Source organism: Rhamphochromis sp. 'chilingali' (genome assembly GCF_963969265.1).
Source record: "Rhamphochromis sp. 'chilingali' genome assembly, chromosome: 5".
NCBI lineage: Eukaryota > Metazoa > Chordata > Actinopteri > Cichliformes > Cichlidae > Rhamphochromis > Rhamphochromis sp. 'chilingali'.
In genome coordinates this window covers 811415-829879 of record NC_137932.1, presented here as the reverse complement: position 1 = coordinate 829879, position 18465 = coordinate 811415, and the positions used below count along the sequence as shown (strand labels likewise).

The window sequence follows — 18465 nt, the reverse complement described above, 5'->3', positions numbered from 1 at the left end:
GGGCATCACGATGGGCCTCAAAGGAGGCGACAAATACCTCCCACCTCACTGTTACGCCAGAAAACGGCAGTCACACAAATAAAAGTGAAGAGCGTTCCAGAGAGGCAACAAGAGGCGCATGGCACGCATGGCCTGAGTGTAACGAGAGCACGTTCATGAAAGTCAGGTAAACAAGAGAAAAACCCGGAGGTGGGAGCTGCTGCCTCCACAGGCCTCTGTTTGCTGTTGCAGGCGGTGTAACTGAGGACTGTGAGGATGCAGCAGTATCGTCTGTTTGTTGGGGAGTGAACGGGCAGAGGAATCCCGGCTTCCTGGACTTTCAGAGGATCAGCCTGAGAAATAAACAGCGCGTGCCCCTGTAGCTGCAATCCTCTGCGGGTCACCACAGGCTAGTATCACTGGCTAAACAGCTGGACGCATCCAGATGCAAAATTACCAGAAGCTTGCATGAAAGATGAGCATGAGAGAGATTATCAGCGGACATGTCTACAGGACCAATCGAGGCAGTTACATGTAACTCTGGCTCAGCAGAAACTCGACTGTGGTGTCGGCCTTTATGACCCAAAGGCAAAGTCACGAAGAATGAATCCACGCACATCCTGAGGGACAGACAAGACCACGTGTGAAGAAAGCCTCAGTGCACTAACATCGGCTGAATGAAACCTGACAGAAGGGCCGGACCCGCTGAGGATGAGCGAGGAACCAGCTCATCGTGCTGGTTTTATGGACCTCGGGTTCACTGAGTTGTTTCCTCTGACTGTTTTCTGTTTCCTGCATCAGCAGGTAGTCATCTCAACAATAAACCCGAGTGTGTCCTCTGCCCAGGAAAACACAGTAAAGCATTCAGCAGTTAACCAGTCAGACACGTTATTTTGATTTGGCCAAACGACCTAAAAGAAGAGTAAATATTACACATTCGCCACTCACATGATGTCACTGATGGTTGTGCCATAGATGACGTTTCCATCCACCCACTCAGGCTCAGGGAGGCCGTGGGAGGCGAGTTTTCCCTTCCCGCTGTTTTATTATGGGGTCTTTGTCTTACATATAGAGCGTTGTTCAGGGCACTGTCCATATAAACAACAACATCTACCAGCTTAATGCAAGCATCATAACAGGATCAATTTAACTGATAAAATATTCAGCACGGCCGCAGAGCTCAGATCCAGACACGTTCAGGTGACGGCGAATGGAGTCAGCAGTGAAGGTCGGTGCCTCAGACTGACGCGTTCGCCCACCTGGACGTTTCATCCTGGTGACGGAGCGAACGGTCTGCTCGGAGGTCTCGCCGTACCCTCATCGTCTGCCTCTCCCACTCGTGCGTCCAGAGGCATTCACAACAACATCTGCTGGTCTTGCAGCGCGGATGTGAGATATGAAGACACTTTTTTTTCACTGCCAAGACAATATTACCCAGCATGCCACGCTCTGAATCATTAAAGCCTCGCTGGGCGGCAGATAGAGATCATATACGTGTCATAAGCACCACAGCTGAATGCCAACACACGTGTCCGATGTGCTTTTTCCTTTCTTCTCGCTCTCCTGCATGTCAGCGACGGCCGTGTTGGGTTACATAAAGCAGTCAGCGCAGGGCTTCGTGTCTGAATCGAGTCAGATTCAAAGCACTTGTCGGGGGAAGAAAGGCCGCCATCGCCTGGCTGCCTCGCTACATAACTAAAGTCAGGCAATGAAGTTTGAGCAGGCCGCGCTGACCTTTTACTTTACGTCTCAATCACGCGCCTCACGTGCGGCGTCTTTGCTCCCATCTTCTCAGGGAGCGATGGAAAACACCGACGGAGCTCATGTTGCGCATTAACAATTGTTTATATGGAATCAGTTATTCTGTGGGCAGGTTCATCGCAGCTGAATTAAAGTCAGTAACTGAGTGAACGCAGGCTTGATGCAGAAACTTAATGGAGGACGACATGTTGATGTACTTATTCTATTATCCAGTAAATGCATCTACTGCCCAGGAAGCTCCTGCTACCTGTTCCTGACACCTATAAGCTCTTTTTTACACTGCACAGCTTCTCTGGTATTTACAGTCCGGTTATTTCCACCTGCGCAGCCTTTTTGCATTTATGCTGGTCAGTGAACGTGCACAGGAGCCGCAGCCGAGCATGTCTGCTCTCGCTGTGAGACCTCACCTCCACTCGTACCTGGACTCGACCTCTCGTCTTTGTGGTGTTTGTGGCTCTTGGAGAATTTTTAATGCTGAACAAACGATAAGGTCTGCAGTTACAGTTCAGACCACACAACAAGTGTGTGATGCAGTTGTTTCAGCCAGTGACATTGTGGTAATATTTTATTGATGTGTATTTGCACTGATTAACAGGGATCCTCCCCTCACGCCAAGCCAGCAGATGGCCCCGCCCCTCCCTGAGCCTGGTTCAACCACAGGTTTCTTCCTGTTAAAAAGGAGTTTTTCCTTCCCACTGTCGCCAAGTGCTGCTCATAGGGGGTCATGTGACTGATGGGGTTTTCTCTGTGTGTGTTATTGTAGGGTCGACATTACAATATAAAGCACCTTAAGGTCACCGTTGTTATGATTTTGTATATAAATAAGATTGAACTGAATTATTCTGCACATGAAGCATATTTATTTAGAGCTAACTTACAAACATCTGTTTGTCTGGCTGGATCTACTGGATGTGGTGCTATAATGTGTATTTGTACATTTACTGAATGGCTTCAGATGGGTCCCATAAACCGGTGACCCGTGATGACCTTTAACCAGGAGCCGTGAAATGTTTCCTCTCAGAGGACACACGTTTGTCTGGTGAGTCCCATCTGATTAAATGTTGGCCAGCCCATCTGAGAAATACTTAATTACTCGCACACTGCCTGTCAGGAGTTTAGTGAGGACGGTAAATTTCTGAGCTGATAAATCAGGGACGTGTCTACAGCAGGTCTTCTAGTGTGCATGGACCATGTGTCCCAGTTAGTGCATGAAATAATATTGTTTTGCAGTGAAGCATCCTTACGCAGCGTGCTGCAGGAGTAACAGAGGAATGCAGACCTGTCCTCTGATATAATACGATATGATCCTCCTGTTAGACTGTCCCAGGATTGTTACAGCACACACGGTCTTTGCAAACATATGCAGCACATATTGAAGACATGATGAATGTAATCAAAGCCCATACTTCCCCATGCACACCAAACATCGCCATAAAAACCTTGTTTCATTCACAAACAAATGCAGGGACTGAGTCGACAACCATCAGCTGCCACATCTGTCTCCGTCTGCTGTGTCCCTGCATACAGCCACGTGACCTTTGGCCAAGAGTTTCTGTTGCCTTGTCATCACATATTACAAGGATGCTGACATTTATGGCACGAAATGGTAAGCAGTATGACCTTTGACCTGAAGAAGGTGATAAGAAACAGGAAATGGAGAGCTCAAAGGGGAAAACGTTCGCTTTGAGTTATTACAATCATACGAGCAGGCTGTAGCATGATAAACACAAACCCATACATACGTGCTGATGACGGGGTTGAGTTCTGGCGCTAGAAAAGCTGCTGTGATGGCGCGACTGACTGATGCGTGGCCGTCACTGGCAGTAGGCCGAGCGCACCACACTGATCAGTGGAACAGTAATACCTGGATTTATCCACTTCCTGCCACACGGCACAACTTCCATGAATGTTTAATGGAACATCCATATTTCCATGTGCACACGTGGAGCAACACTAGGATGGAGCCGCCATGGCAACAATAGGCAAAGGTACGAGGGCGCCCTTATTTCCGTTCCCCGATGGAACGGCATATTTCATCGTCCAATCACACGATGATTACCAGCTGCCCCCCCTCCCCCAGCTCTGGCTGTGCTTTGACGTATTTATCCTCCACCGTCTTCTTTTACATCACGTCAGAAAAACATAAAACGCTTGAACATGTGTTCAACCCATCAAGTGTTTTATGAAAAGACGGCGTGTTGTCGGCGACCGAATCAGTAGACATGTGACGTAACGCTTCACGTCCACGGCCTGAGGAGACCGAGCTCTGTGCTCAGGACAAGAAAGACAACAGATCTGTGTGTGTGTGTGTGTGTGTGTGTGTGTGTGTGTGTGTGTGTGTGTGTCTGTGTGTGTGTGTGTGTGTGTCTGTGTGTGTGTGTGTCTGTGTGTGTGTCTGTGTGTGTGTGTGTGTGTGTCTGTGTGTGTGTGTGTCTGTGTGTGTGTCTGTGTGTGTGTGTGTGTCTGTGTGTGTGTGTGTCTGTGTGTGTGTCTGTGTGTGTGTGTGTGTGTGCGCGTGCAGCTGCCATTTTGTTTGCTTATCAGTTTCAAACGTGTCGTCTCTGTCCCTCTGTTGTTAAACTTCTTATCGTTACCGAACGAGGAATCTTTCGTGGGTTGGAAAACATGAACTGGCATTAAATAACCAGGCCTCACTCGATGTTACAGTTCAGCGTAACGTCTCGTTTTCTGCTTTCCTGTGCAAATGCAGATTAATCTGCAGATTCATGCGACGCTCATGCTTCAATTATTGGATTTAAACGTCATCCATGGTTGTTGGAAACGAGCCGTCGTGGCGCGGTTGGCAGAGGAGCAGCTGAGAGTTGATGTGGCCTTTTAGAAAGAAATCTGGTGATGTGAAACACGTTAGCTGTGAAAGTTACTGCAGCCCTTCACTCGGACCGATGTTTTCCCTCGTTTGAAAAGCTTGCACTGATATCAGCACAAAGATAAATCGCATCAAGCGGCCGTTTCTTTTAGAAACACAGCTTGGCTGCAGATGAAATGCTACATGCAAACGGATATCTAAATATTTCTGCAGCCATTTTGGAGCTCAAAAGGAAAACGCTCCACATTAGCATCTTGCTGACACGATAAGACGAGCGCAGGGATGGATAATAACTGAAGCAACATCACTCAAAGAGACCAAGTGTCAGCAGAGCTGGAGCTTTAAGTGGTGAAGCAACATCCCAGCGGCTCCAAAGATAATGCTTTGAATCATTGACCTGAGAGGTCCAAGATCCTGTCACTGATTCACCCACTCCCACTGCAACCGCGCAGCCCACATGTGCCAGTACAGGACAGCATCAGACAAGCTCCTGTGTTACTGTAAAAGTGACAAAGAGCACAAAGTGAGATTTAGGAAAGGAAACAGCAGCAAATGTCCACCTTTACCGCACTGACAGGACGCTGACAGTCTTTGTGTTTCCCTCTTCATATCAGGCCTTTTGAGACCAGGTCTGATGCTGGCGATTTAAAAATAGGATCAATTTTCTTTCCATCTCACAAAGGAAGCTCTTAAAACATGCGGTTATCCTAATGAGGCTTTTATAAAGTCAGCAAAGAGGCACAGAAAAGAAGATCAGACACCAGCGAGGGAGGATCAGGAAGACAGACGCATCATCCCCTATGTAGCCGGTGTATCAGAGAAACTCAGGAGTTTTCTCCAAGCATCCCGGTGCATTTCAGACCCAGCAACACGCTCAGACACAAGCTGGTTCATCACAAAGACAAAACGCCAAAACACAAACTTAACAATGTGGTGTTTGCTGTACAGTGCAGCGAGGAATGCTCAGACCTCTACATCGGAGAGACCAAACAGCCACTTCACAAGCGCATGGCACAACACAGAAGAGCCACCTCCACAGGACAAGACTCAGCAGTCCATCTGCATCTAAAGGTCAAAGGTCACTCTTTCGAGGATGCCAATGTTCACATTTTGGACAGAGAGGACAGATGGTTTGAAAGAGGAGTGAAAGAAGCATCTATGTCCACTGTGAGCGACCATCTTTGAACAGAGGCGGGGCTTACGACACCAACTCTCTGCCATCTATAATCCAGTTTTGAGATCCTCCCCAGACGCCTTAACGCCCACTCACATCCTGGGCCATCTGACCTCAGGAAATCACATGATAAGGTGGGGCCAGGTTTCACAATGAACACACCCGAAACTCTGGCTGATTGGGACCCACGCCCAGTTTCCCACCTTGGCTCAGGTGGTCGGGGGTGGGGGAGGGATAACAACAATCCTAAAATAAACAGAGCAAAGAGTTGCCGACAGCCATCAGCCAGACTGTAGCTTCAAGCACTGGAATCATCCCAGAATAGGTGAAGCTCCAAATACAACATGTTACACAAAGAGACCAAAGAGAGACGTGGTGACTGTGACAGCTTTAACCTCGGGTGACGACCCGGAGTGCTGCCTTCTCTATATGCAGAACTACAAGCAACCCAACATAATCACAGTGTTCTCCAGGGCAGATTATATAACAGTATATAACACGTCGTGTCCTTTTACTAAGCTGCGCACCGCTGTGATCAAACACGTTGATTCGTTACAGGTCCCGTTAAACGCAGCAGCGTTCCTGCTGAGCGGAGCTGCAGATTTCATAAACGGCTTCCTGGAAACGTCAGCGGCTAAAGTCCCACGCTTTCTACTCCAATCAAACAGCTGCTCGTAAAATCTCATGTAAAAAAAGCTGCGGATGCTCCTTTACCAGGAAGTGAACATGTGATTGTCCAGCTGACTGTGGCTTGAAGCTGATGTTGCAGCTTCATTTGCTATCAGAGAGACTGAAGGTAAAGACGAGCCGAGTGTCCAGATCTCTCTGCTTATTGGTGGACAGAGCAACATGCCAGCACTGCAGACGCCGTTTACTCTAAGCTGCTGTGGAAGAGTGGACATAAAGAAGAGACGCGAATGAAAAGCACACCACACATATACAGTACTGTGCAAACGTCTGCAGCCACTCTTCACTTCTTTGTATTTTGTTATAAAAATGTGCAATTGATGCACTGACTCATGGAGACGTGCAAACATAAGTGCAGACTCAGAATATAAAACCAGTTTAATGAGCTTGAAAGTCGATATTTGGTGGGAACATGTTTATTCTTCATTCTTTCTCTTCAGGCTCAAACTGCTTCTGTAACCTTGAGCTCAGTCTGTGACTGACAGCTTTCCATTGTATGTTTCCTGTACACAAATGCTTTTACTGCATTTGCAGTGTGTTTGGGATTATTGCCTTGCTGTAAAGTCACATGATGATGATGCAGCTGTTGCCCATCAGCCTCTTTCCCCGCGGTGCTGCACGGTGCCTCAATATCTGGTCCTTTTCTGGCTGTAGATGGTTGTTCCTGTTTCTTGAGGACATGACTTATGCAGAGAGTTTTTAGGGCCTTTTACCCTCCACTTGCTCAGATTCCCTCAGTTCTTTAAGGACACACTGTACAGCATCAGTGGGATCATCCAGCCTTGTTGGGTTAGGGCAGCAGACATGCTTCGTTCTGCCTGTCAAACTGTGCCGTCGTTGACATTTTTGATTGATTCAAGTAAAGAAACAGGAACAAATAATGTTTTTGCATTTTTGCTGAAAGAGATCATTTACAGTTGTCTGCTAAGTGCGGACACAACAACGGTGCATCCTTTGAGCTTTTTATAAAATGTATCAATGATTCATTGATTAGTTACTACATGTAAGTAACTCAAGTATCAAAACATGGACAAGACTGAAAATGAGTGAAAAGCAGCGAATGAACGCTCGGGAGTCTCTTTGTGCTCACAGCCAGCCTCTCAAGGTGGCTTTTTGGGTTCATTGTGCGCCGCCACACGGGGCACACGCCGCCACACGGGGCACACGCCACCACATTAACTGCCATGTGGTTGCTGCAGATGAGGTTCTGGCTGCTTGGAGGGCTGTGGAGATTTGACATCTGACAAGCAAAACATGACAGGGATGGATGCTCGTGGGGTGATGTTGGCAGTAAAGCTGGAAGGAGGAAAACAAGGAAGCATCAGATTAGGTGATTCCAGAGGAGGAGCAACAGTCCTGTTTTGAATTAGAAGCACAACCTCTCCTGTTTTACGACGCAATAAACATCAGGGCGGTGGGATGTGAAGGCTCTGGAAAAAACCACAGCAGAAGTTCTTTTTACACCATGTTTGAAGGAATCCCAGACAGCAGAGGGCGGCGGCAGGATGTCTGCTGTGTTAGCGACGCTGCAGCACGCACACCGTCAGACTGTTACACCATCATCAGTATGGAGGCCTTTCATTGCTGCTTCAGTCACAGTTGTTTGGCACTGGGAATGTCGCTGACACAGTCTCCATCCTGAAACTCTGAATTCCAGTCTGCGAAACCATCCGGCGTGACGTATTCAACTGGGAATAAGATCATAAACATAGCAAACAACAGCTCGCTTCCTTATCTGTCCAAAGCATGTGGACATAGAAAGAATTCCCTTTTTATGACAGATTTAAAAATAATGATATTTTGTTTCATGTAGATAAACTGGAGAAGCTGGACTTTTGTATTTCTTTGTGTCGGAGCGTCAGAAAGCTGCAGTCAGTCGCACACTGTCGTATTTGTTTGCCTGCAGTAGAAGCTGCATTTCTGACCTGCTGACAGGCCCAGAAAGATCAATAACACTGATACTGTGTTTGCTCACAATGCATTTATGAGCCTTTTCATGCACTGCAGATGAGCGCTATCACAGCACATAATGGGGTTATTTTAATTAGCACAACAGAAAAATATCATTTACTGTAAAACACACAATGTTTTTGTTAGAACCAGGAAGTGACGCTGTTCAGACTAAGAAGCTCCTGTGTGTCCTGGTACAACATGCACAGCAGTCTGAACGTCTGTGTGGTGAAAGAAAAGCTAGTAAGAAGCTAAATCAGGACCAGATGCAGGGCAGCATAGATGGCCCCTCACCCAGTGACTGCATGCAGCGATGATGCAGTGGCAGTGCGTGTACAAATGCATTCAAATACGACTTTGATACAGACCAGGCTGCTTAATGTTTCTGTAAAAGCCCTGCAGATGCTAATCTGCACCAACAACCCTCATCAGCTGCACTGCAGCCTCATTTATTACACAACTAACCCCCCCACTCAATACCACCCCACCGATCCTCCCGTGAACACCGTCTCCACGCGCCACACCGGGTCATGTTTGCACACTTGTGCGCTCACCTGAGCACACACAATGCTGTGCAATGTGCAGCGTGTAGGGCGTGTTCACGCTGACCCGAGCAGATCCATCTACCGGCTTTATGCTTCACCGACGCAGAGGAAAGATCTCTACACGTGCTTTTATTCTGAAAGACATAAAAGCTTTAGGAGCTTATGGATGGTTTACAGCACAGCGACACTGAAAGGCCCGGCTAATGGTCGGGTGAAAATGATACGCTTGAAGATACAAAATACTAAAACCACTGGCACCATCTCCTTCATACCCACACACGGAAATGTTTCCACTCCAAAATATCTGCTCTCCACAGTGAAATCGGACACGTGTCTTCCCTGGTGAACATTGTGAAAGGCTGGTTCTGGTTTACAGCTAGAATTTGGAATTAGCCTCCAAACTGTGCAGACTTTGCTTCATTTTCAGCATCTTTCTGTATGTTTATGCTATTTTCTCACAGCGTGTGTGTGTTTGAAATGATTCGGCCTGACAATCGTTCCCCGTTTACGCACCCTCTCCCTCCACCTTCCCCCACTCCCTCTCTTTCTTATTACTTTCATTTTCTCTCTCTAAATTCCCTTCATTAATCAAAGGTTTCTAACCCTGCGAGAGCAGCCGAGAGGACAGATGGCGGAGTGACGACGGGCGCGGTGGAAAGCCGAACGTGGCTTTTTGTGCCAGGAAAGCTTCAAAAACAAAAGCATCACTTGGGAGATAATATTAACTTTCTCTAGCTGACATGTTTGCTGTGACGAGCTACAGCTGAGGTAAGATGAATAAAACTAAATTTAGAGAAGTCGCGCTGTGTGAGCGCTGAAAGGAGACTTGACGAGTGCGGTGCAGCCTATCTCTATAAATAACCATTTAGCTAAGCAACCTAATGTAATTGGACAAATCTACTGTACAAAATAAACCGATGAGTGCGACGTGAACATCAGAACATATGATCAAAAACTGCGTACGACACGCTTAGCTGAGAAGGATCAAGCCTTCTATGCAGCACAGTCTCGTCGCCGCCGGAGGGGCCATCTTGTTTCTGTGTTGTTGTTTACATACAGAGCAGGTGACAGGTTGTCACGTGGGGGCTGGCCGGACACCAGAAAGCTGCTGCCACTTTAATATCTCCACTCTGATCATTTGCAAACAAATGAGCGTTTGTTTCCTTCTAAAGCTGCTGTTTTTCTTCCCGTCTGAGTTTGACTCCGTAAGACTCTTTGATTTCTTCGTGATAGATGACAACATTGATTCTCTCTCACACGAAATTCAAAGCTGGGTCACAATTTAATCTTCAGTACAGCAAAAGACGAGAACGAAAAATATTATATGTGACCACGAGTCACAGTGAACGAGTGCAAACTCTCAATAAAAAGCCTCGGGGCTGTTTGCCAAAGTATAATGTGCACTTTTAAATAACAGCACTTCCACTCTGTCTGCCTGGCCTCAGAGGCTGATCCTGGCAGCACGCTAGCTAAAGGAAGGAAAAATGGGTGGATTTCACATGTTGTAGTGACCTGAGAGGATTTCAGACAAAAGCAAAGGACACTTAATGACTGGTTAGGGACCATTACATGTCAAGCCTGTGAGTTTAACTTAAACGGTAAACAGCTGTAAACAGCTGTCTGTGTACAACAGCTAAAACAACTTTAGAAACATAACAGCGTTTTAGAAAACCAGATTCAATGAACAGGATACAAAATATCAAATATCAAGTGGATTTGCTGGCTGTTTAAAACTATTTGAAAGCTTTGAGGTTAGTTATGCTAAACTTGCTGAAAGCTGCTAAACTTAGCCAATAAGGCTCAATTTAATTTTAATGACATCTACTCATCTAACTCTTAACATTAGAGCAATAAACGTATTTATTACTTTTTACTTTCCAGATAGAAAAGGTTTCATCTTCTTCCCTCAGTCAGTACGATTTAATCATCTGGATATCTCTGTGTTTCTGTTCGTCCTTTGCTCCATTTAAATCTACCACTGTAACATGAGAAATGCACAACATGTAAAAAATAAAATATAAGGTCGTCTGATGACGCTGAAGCCATTTCACAGGCTAATAATGCCTCCTATGACACATCAGAGAAGCTAACAGCCTTTCACCTCAGAAGCCACATCTTGTCCTCCTCTGGACTATGAACCTAAAGCTGGTGTGACTAATCCCACAGTGAGAACGGCACATTGGACCACCAAAGCTGCTCATGCAACAGCTCTGCTGAATCGATAAAGATGATTTTGTTTATTCTGCAGCCAAAACTTGAACTGCTCTGTGACAGCGAGACACGACCGCTGAGCAGTTTAGAGGGATGCATGTACATCTCTGCCTCCATCATTCCCAGACTGATCTCTAGCTTCAGCTTGGATTCAGGAGCTCAGCTGTTTCTGTGATGCTGCACCTGGCTGAGTTTAATATTCAAGGTGTGAAGGAAACCCTGTGTCACAGACATGATAAGGCTTATAAATTCAATTTCAAAATTTCATTCTGTCTTTCCAGCAGATATAGAAATATCGCCCCAAATATGAGCATCTAGTTTCATTTTGGACTCGCATGAGAGGGTTTGTGTGACTGCATTTGATTATTTCAGCATCAGGCTGAAGGCCGAACTTAGAAACTCTGGAGAGGGGAGAAAAAAGCAAATAATAAGAGCTGTACCTGCACCAAAACACGCACTGCGCCGGCCGGCTCAGCATCAATCAGAGAGGCTTTAGCTTCATTTCACAGATGGCAGGCGTGAAAGTGCTCCTGTGAAATGAACAATGGCCGGGGTGTTTCTAAGAAACAATCAGTGCGTGCTGATGGTGCTGCAAGTCACCATTTATCCAGAAAGCAGCCCTTTCACAGTGTGTGCAGTATAGGCCTGGCACCCCCTCCCACCCCCTCCCCAAGTCTGCCTCGCTCCCTCTCTGCAGTCCAACCGCATAACGTGCTGTGGAAAAGCAGCAACCAGGGTATCCTGAGGGGCTTTACGAACTGTAGGCCGTCCTTTGATGCCATCGGCCTGCAGGCTCTGCTTTTAGACATGATTTTGGTTTTAAACAACGCCATCTGAGCACAGCCTTTGCTTCATGGAAAACTCACACTGCAGATTTCCAGTGACGTGCCAAACATTCAACTGAGCATGTGTAAGTAACACAGCCAGGCACTTACGCACCATGTGGGAGTGTAATGTAATTTCAGGTGCGCCAGAAATCCAAACCACTTCAGTGTCTAATCATCAAAGCTCAGGAGAAGCAACAAGCTGAGCCAGAGAAAAATGTTTTTAAAATGTAATTGTTATTTATAATATGTATGTAACTTTGTAATTTCAACGTGTTGTCGCCTCTTGGCCAGGACTCCCTTGCAAAAGAGGTTTTTAATCTCAATGGGACTTTTCCTGGTTAAATAAAGGTTAATAAATAAATAAATAAAAGCGCCTCTCTGCACCTCTACGAGCAGACGCGGTGCTGTGACTGATGGGCAGAAAAACTAGCTTAGCTACTGTTTGTTACCAAAGCCTTCAAACACGCAGACTCAAGTTAACATGGTGAGTGTGGTAAATCACAGCACGCACACACTGACAGATAACCTGGGCGGACTCTGCTGGGCTCGCCGCTCCTGCAGGTTTGGGAAAAGCAGTCAAAGGCTCCGACCTGGCAGCTGTGTCGTGGTTCATGTGTGTCTCCTACTGTCGTGGATCAGAAACACTTCAACTGTTACACGTTGTGTCGAGCTCAGGTATCGATTTAGCGCGCGAGCCAATGTGGCTTGCCTGATTGACAAGACAGCGCGTGCGGGGATCATTGACAGTTTCGTGCGTGGCCACAGACGCTGGATGGGACGCAGGAGGAGAGGGAGAGGAGGGTGTCATAGTGCGGGCTTCACCGCCGACATCCCCGGCACTGTCCTCCTTTTTCTCCCCGCACCCCTCAGCCACCTATCCACACACCTTTTCCCTCTCTGCCACGGTCACGTAGACGCGTGGCGTGGATTGGGCATGTTATGCGAAGGTACTGCGTAAAAGAAGGAAGAAGGGAGCGTCGCATTCACAGAACTCGACGCCCCCCCCCCCCCCCCCCCCCCCCCCCGCACTACTGTTTATATGGGCTACCCTCCTTCCACCGACTTCACCATGGCGCAGTTCACTATTACATGACATCCCCACAAACCACGCCACGTCCCGCGACTCTGCCGTGTTTTGTTTGGTTTAATTTCCTTTCTAGGTGGCGTGAATGCGACACGTTGATTCACGCTTCAGTCTACACCTGTTTTGAGGCTTTGCAAGGAAAACAGGGTCCCTCCCCCCCCCCCCCCCCCCCCTTTTTACAGAGCAATAAATGCTTGAACAAAAGAAAACGACGCTGAGACGCTGATTTCACCTCCTCGGTGCGTTCTGTCTCTGGCTCTGTCCGAGGTGCTGAAGCGCTGAAAACGCCCACACTGAATATGCGCATTATAGCGCGCCGCATCCCATCCTGTCAGCTTTCCACTGCGCGTTTGAGATTTATCACCCAGGAGGTCACGCATCACCCGCCCCCCCAACCAAACCACGTCCTTTGCTTTCCTCGCCCTAACAGTGCTGCAGATCGTCCACAACACTGCCCCAACACTCAAAAGCACACACACGCACACAAATCATCTGTATCCCAGCATCATTTATGCTGAAACACACCCGACATCCACGGTTTCACTCAACACTAAACATCTTCCGCCTCGATTCGCACAATCTAAGCCGTCCCGAGGTACACGAATGGCTTCAAATCTCGCGGAAAAGCGTCTCCAGTCTTACCTGCGCCTGTTGTCGGTGTCCCGCCGTCAGTATGGGAGGAAATGTCTGCGTGTATCAACAGCTAACCGATACCAGCCTCTCTCTGTATGTGACTGCAGCAAAGGCACTGCGCGTCGGCTGGTTCCTCCTCACTTGTTCTTCAATGGGGGGGAAAGCGGTGCAGCTCTCCTCAAAGATGGCGGACACTTTTGACGTCAGCAGCAGCTTTTAATAGATAACTGTCATCGAGAGAGAGAGAGAGAGAGAGACTTCAAAAAGTCTTTGTTATAACGGGCAGCTGCGCGGACAGCAGCTTATCATCTGTTTAGATGGTTTCATATGCTGCTGCTGTGTGATTCATAGAGCCCAGCACATGGAAGCCAAATAGATTCAACACATCAGCTGTTCATACATCCCTACAGGCCTTTCTCTTCAGGAACTTGTCGGGTGTTAACTGACGATGCAGGATCATCTTCCTGCATCGTCAGTTAACACCCGACAAGTTCCTTAGAGCATTTGTAGCCTCAGAGGTGTCGGTTTGTTACACTGACAGCGTTCACTCGGTGTCAGTGGGACGTGAGTGGGGCTCTACACTATCATTTTAAATCCCACGAGTATGAGTAATCACGATCTGTGGTCACCAGAGTGGACAAAGCAACCAGCTGCCAAAGCCAAAATGTTCGGTGTCAAAACAAACCTTATCATATTGCACCGACGTGGTGCACGGATGGAGAGGAACATGAGGCCTAGTAATAATGGATTGGATTTATATAGCGCTTTACAATACCACTATTCATTCACTCTCACATTCACACACTGGTGGAGGCAGCTACAGTTGTAGCCACAGCTGCCCTGGGGCAGACTGACAGAAGCCAGGCTGCCATATCGCACCATCGGCCCCTCTGGCCAACACCAGTAGGCGGTAGGTGAAGTGTCTTGCCCAAGGACACAACGACCAGGACAGAGAGCCCGGGGATCGAACCGGCGACCTTCCGGTTACAGATACGCGTCCCAACCCCCTGAGCCACGGTCGCCCCAATAGTAACTTATTAATTGCACAATAATCCTCTGGTAGCTGTAACCATGGTAGCAGTTGGCGATTTCTTGGTTTGTCAAGTAAGCACAGAGTTAGATAGTGGGCAGACTGGAGGCAACTGTACGCCAGTCCTAAAGCTCACAGGAAACCAGCTGTGTGACTAGCATCGCAGAAAAGGAAAGCAGAGAAACACTCAAATATAAGCAACATAGTGTGAAGTAAAGAGTCTTCCATGAGCAGAAGCTTCACAACAAACTATAATTACGTGTCCTTGCATATGTGTCTGTTTCTGTTGAGTGAGCGGCACGTACACCTGTGGGTCATCCAACCCTCCAAGTTTAGCACCTTGTTTGTTTGCCTGATATCAGACAGAACCAGACGCGTCACTCTCTGATTCTCTTTCATGGAAACACGCAAACAAATAAAAAACAAAAAACGACGTCGTCTCTGTTTACATGTAGAGTCAACATAATGATACTAAAGGAGAACAGGTGCCAAAAATCCCACAGAATGCAGTGTTTCACTCTGTTATACGTCGTTATATGTTAAACTTTTTTGTCCCTTACAGTTTAAACATCCCCCTCAGAGTTCATACATGCAGGCCATTGCATTTTGACAGGTCGCCTTTCATGACACTGACGTCATCTCCGCTCCAAATGAAAAAATACTGAACGACAATCACGTGACGAGAGGGAAACGTGCACAAAGACAGCGACTGATGTTTCCTCAGCTCGTCTGTGGACTCAGCGGCGTGGGAATGCCCCCCTCCCCTCCAGCCGCTGCCTCTGCTCTGCACTGTAACAAATGTGTCTTCAATTACTCTGAAGCGAACCTGTCTCCTAAATGAATGATAATGATAACTCTGTACGAAAAATCCATTTGGAGAGAAGAGCCAGAGGAGAGAGGACGGGAATCAGGAGTGTGTGTGTGTTGAGGGCTGTTACGTGGCTGCAGATGTGTGTTTGAGTGTGGAGGGTGAAGAGGATGAATCTACAGGTTTCACGTTCATTCATTTTGCTCTGAAGCAACATCACAGGAGCACGGCAAACAAAATTAGGCTCTGATGGAAATGAAGGATTTAGAGTTTGAACAGAAGCATCAGAGGCTGTGAGGCCGGCACTACAGAGCAGGGTTCAGGACCTAAAGAGGTAAGCTCGGGTTTGACTCGGTCACAAAGCTGGTTCACTTTTATTGCCTAACTTATGCTGCAACACAAAAACACCACTAGCTGTCCAATCAACTCTCTGGACAACAGCGTCACCACTCCTGGAGGATCCTGTCGACCTGTGTGCTCAGATATTATAGCGAGACATCCCTCATGAGCAGACTGCCAGCAAAGCAAACTTTATTCCTTTTTCCTCTTTACTGCTGGTCTAAAACAATTTAAAGGCATCTGTTTTTCCATGTAGCTTTAATAGTGTTTCTATACTGTGGATTATTTTTCTATGAAAAATGAAATGCTACAATGCTGCAAGCAGTCATGTTTGTGATTGGTCATATATGGCGAACGGCCTCTCATTGATGGGAACGCGCATAGTTAGACTGGGAAACCCTGGGTGGATCTATCAAGCTGATAGCTACTTAGTGGAAACACTTTGTGAGACTGCTGATGGAGCTGAAGCTGCATGAGGGGAGAGACAGCCCGAGTATACTGAACTTGTTTGGCAGTACAGGACACACCTTCAAGCAAACTAAGGTCAACAATCTCACACACCACTTATTGTCAGCATTATTTCAATAATAGGAGTCCCAGTTAGGAAATGTTTTATGGACTGACTGTCTTTACTTTCTGAATATTCGTAGGAATAAATCTGAGTTTTGAGTTGCAATATGTTTACTGTTACGCAAGATGAGACAGAAAAGGAGGAACAATTCATTTATTTGACCGACGCATAGCAGAGATGCTGCGTTGGACGACTCCAAGCAACTTTGCTCCAAACAGTTACCCTCTAATATTTGGCAGCCATAATATTTAAGGTTTGGCATCTTATTTTCACACTAGCATTAGCCATTGGCTCTAAACAGAAGTGCAGCCGAGGCTGGTATTTAGCTTGGCAGCTGAATGTTAAGTGTGCTAGATTAATAAGTGTTTTTAAATTGGCTGTAGGTCTGCAGGAGTGAGCATGCATGGTTGTTAATCTCTCTGTGTCAGCCCTGCGACAGACTGGTCACCAGTCCAGGGTGCACCTGGCCCAGTGTCATCTGAGAAAGGCTTCTTTTAAATGATAAATTAAAAAACACCTTATGAAACAATAATTCATAACTGTTTTTAAAACAGTTTTCACATGGTTGTTGACAACAGAAAAGAAAAACCAGGATAAACAATCCATCTATAGCGTGTCTATAAGCACATCTGGATCAATACAAAGCTGTTTAGCTCCTGCTTCTACAAGCTCCGGAGGTTTTTGCCCATTAGTCCAGTGGTAGTAATTAGATTGAATGACTAGACTGAGTAACGTGAACTCAGCAAGCACAAAAAACCCTGAATTTAAAAAGGTTCAGATTGTTACTGTTTCACAATGACAGACCCACAGCATTAGATAACAATGCAGGGCTTTCTCCACCAAATCTGCAGCTACAAGTACCAAAAAACATGCAGTGAACCTGAAACTCACAGGCCCCCGGGAGTCTGGTGTCCTGGGGGAATTACATGTGGGTAATCCAACCTCGGGCACATCTAACTTCTCATTTAAACCTGCAGATGGTTACATTCTCAAAATCGAAAGGTTTCAGTGAAGCTGCAACAAACGCTAAGTCTCATTCTGCTTCTGCTGGTTGTTTTCTTGTTTGTGTTTTTTTGCCTCCACGATTAAATAGACTCGATCCAAATGAAAACTTAAAGTGTGCCTTTAATGAGTATGTGTGCTGGGAAAATAAAGTCCAAAGAGGAAACTACATCCAAGAATCTGGGAAAAACACAAAAGCACAAAACCAAAGAAAACCAGAGAGCAGCGCGGGATCACAACGCACTGACAACCAACAAAAGACTTAAATACACACTGAGGGAAAATGGGATTGGACACAGCTGTGTGAAACACATGGGCGCAAACAATCTGGGAAAATGTGAGGAGGGGAAGTAAACTGAACACGAGGCACAAATCCTTAAAATAAAGCAGGAAGTGAAACGTGGTGAGTAAGTAAGACAACAGCTGAACTAAACTGTAAACAACCAAGAACTGAGAACATGACTAAACAGCAAAATACACAAAGAACAATACCATCAAAAATATGACCAGAAGGTAAGAAAAAGGAGTCAGGAATATAAACTTCAGACACTGGGTAGACTGGGACTATGATACTAACAATGTTTTTTACAGCAGTACGTCATTATTACAGCATGAATGTAGAAAACAGCTGAATTTGTCGTCCAGTGATTCAGAAAAATCATTGACGATTTTGTTGTCATAGAGATTTGGACGACAGTATTATTATCATCGGTAGATTCAGGTTAATCCAGTTTCACATGTTATGAGAATTACATTTTTATTTATTTGTTTTTTTATCTGACAGATTTATCAGTTGTCTGAAACATGCACTGCCAGCCTATTTCCAGAAACTTCCCCCTGGCACTGCTTCAGTTTCTTCACCACAGAGCAAACTGTGGCTGCAAGGTCTAAAGTCTTTCCTTGTGGATTTGAGGGCGAGCTGGTCTCTTCTGTTCAGCATCTGAATATAAAGACACGCCTTAAGTTCTGATGTTATCATGATAAAGACATGAATTAAAAGCTCTCAGTGAGAGAATGAAGTCTTTACTGATCCATCG

At 46.4% G+C, this 18465-nt stretch overlaps 1 protein-coding gene across 2 annotated transcripts in view; it reads right to left on the bottom strand.

The window, feature by feature from the left end:
• Positions 1–13847, bottom strand: part of snap25a (synaptosome associated protein 25a) — a 34453-nt gene extending 20606 nt beyond the window's left edge. For both annotated transcript variants that reach the window (XM_080882274.1, XM_080882273.1), the window contains exon 1: positions 13688–13847. The gene's annotated coding sequence lies outside the window, so the exon portion shown is untranslated. The remainder of the gene's footprint in view (positions 1–13687) is intronic.
• Positions 13848–18465: the final 4618 nt, after the last annotated feature.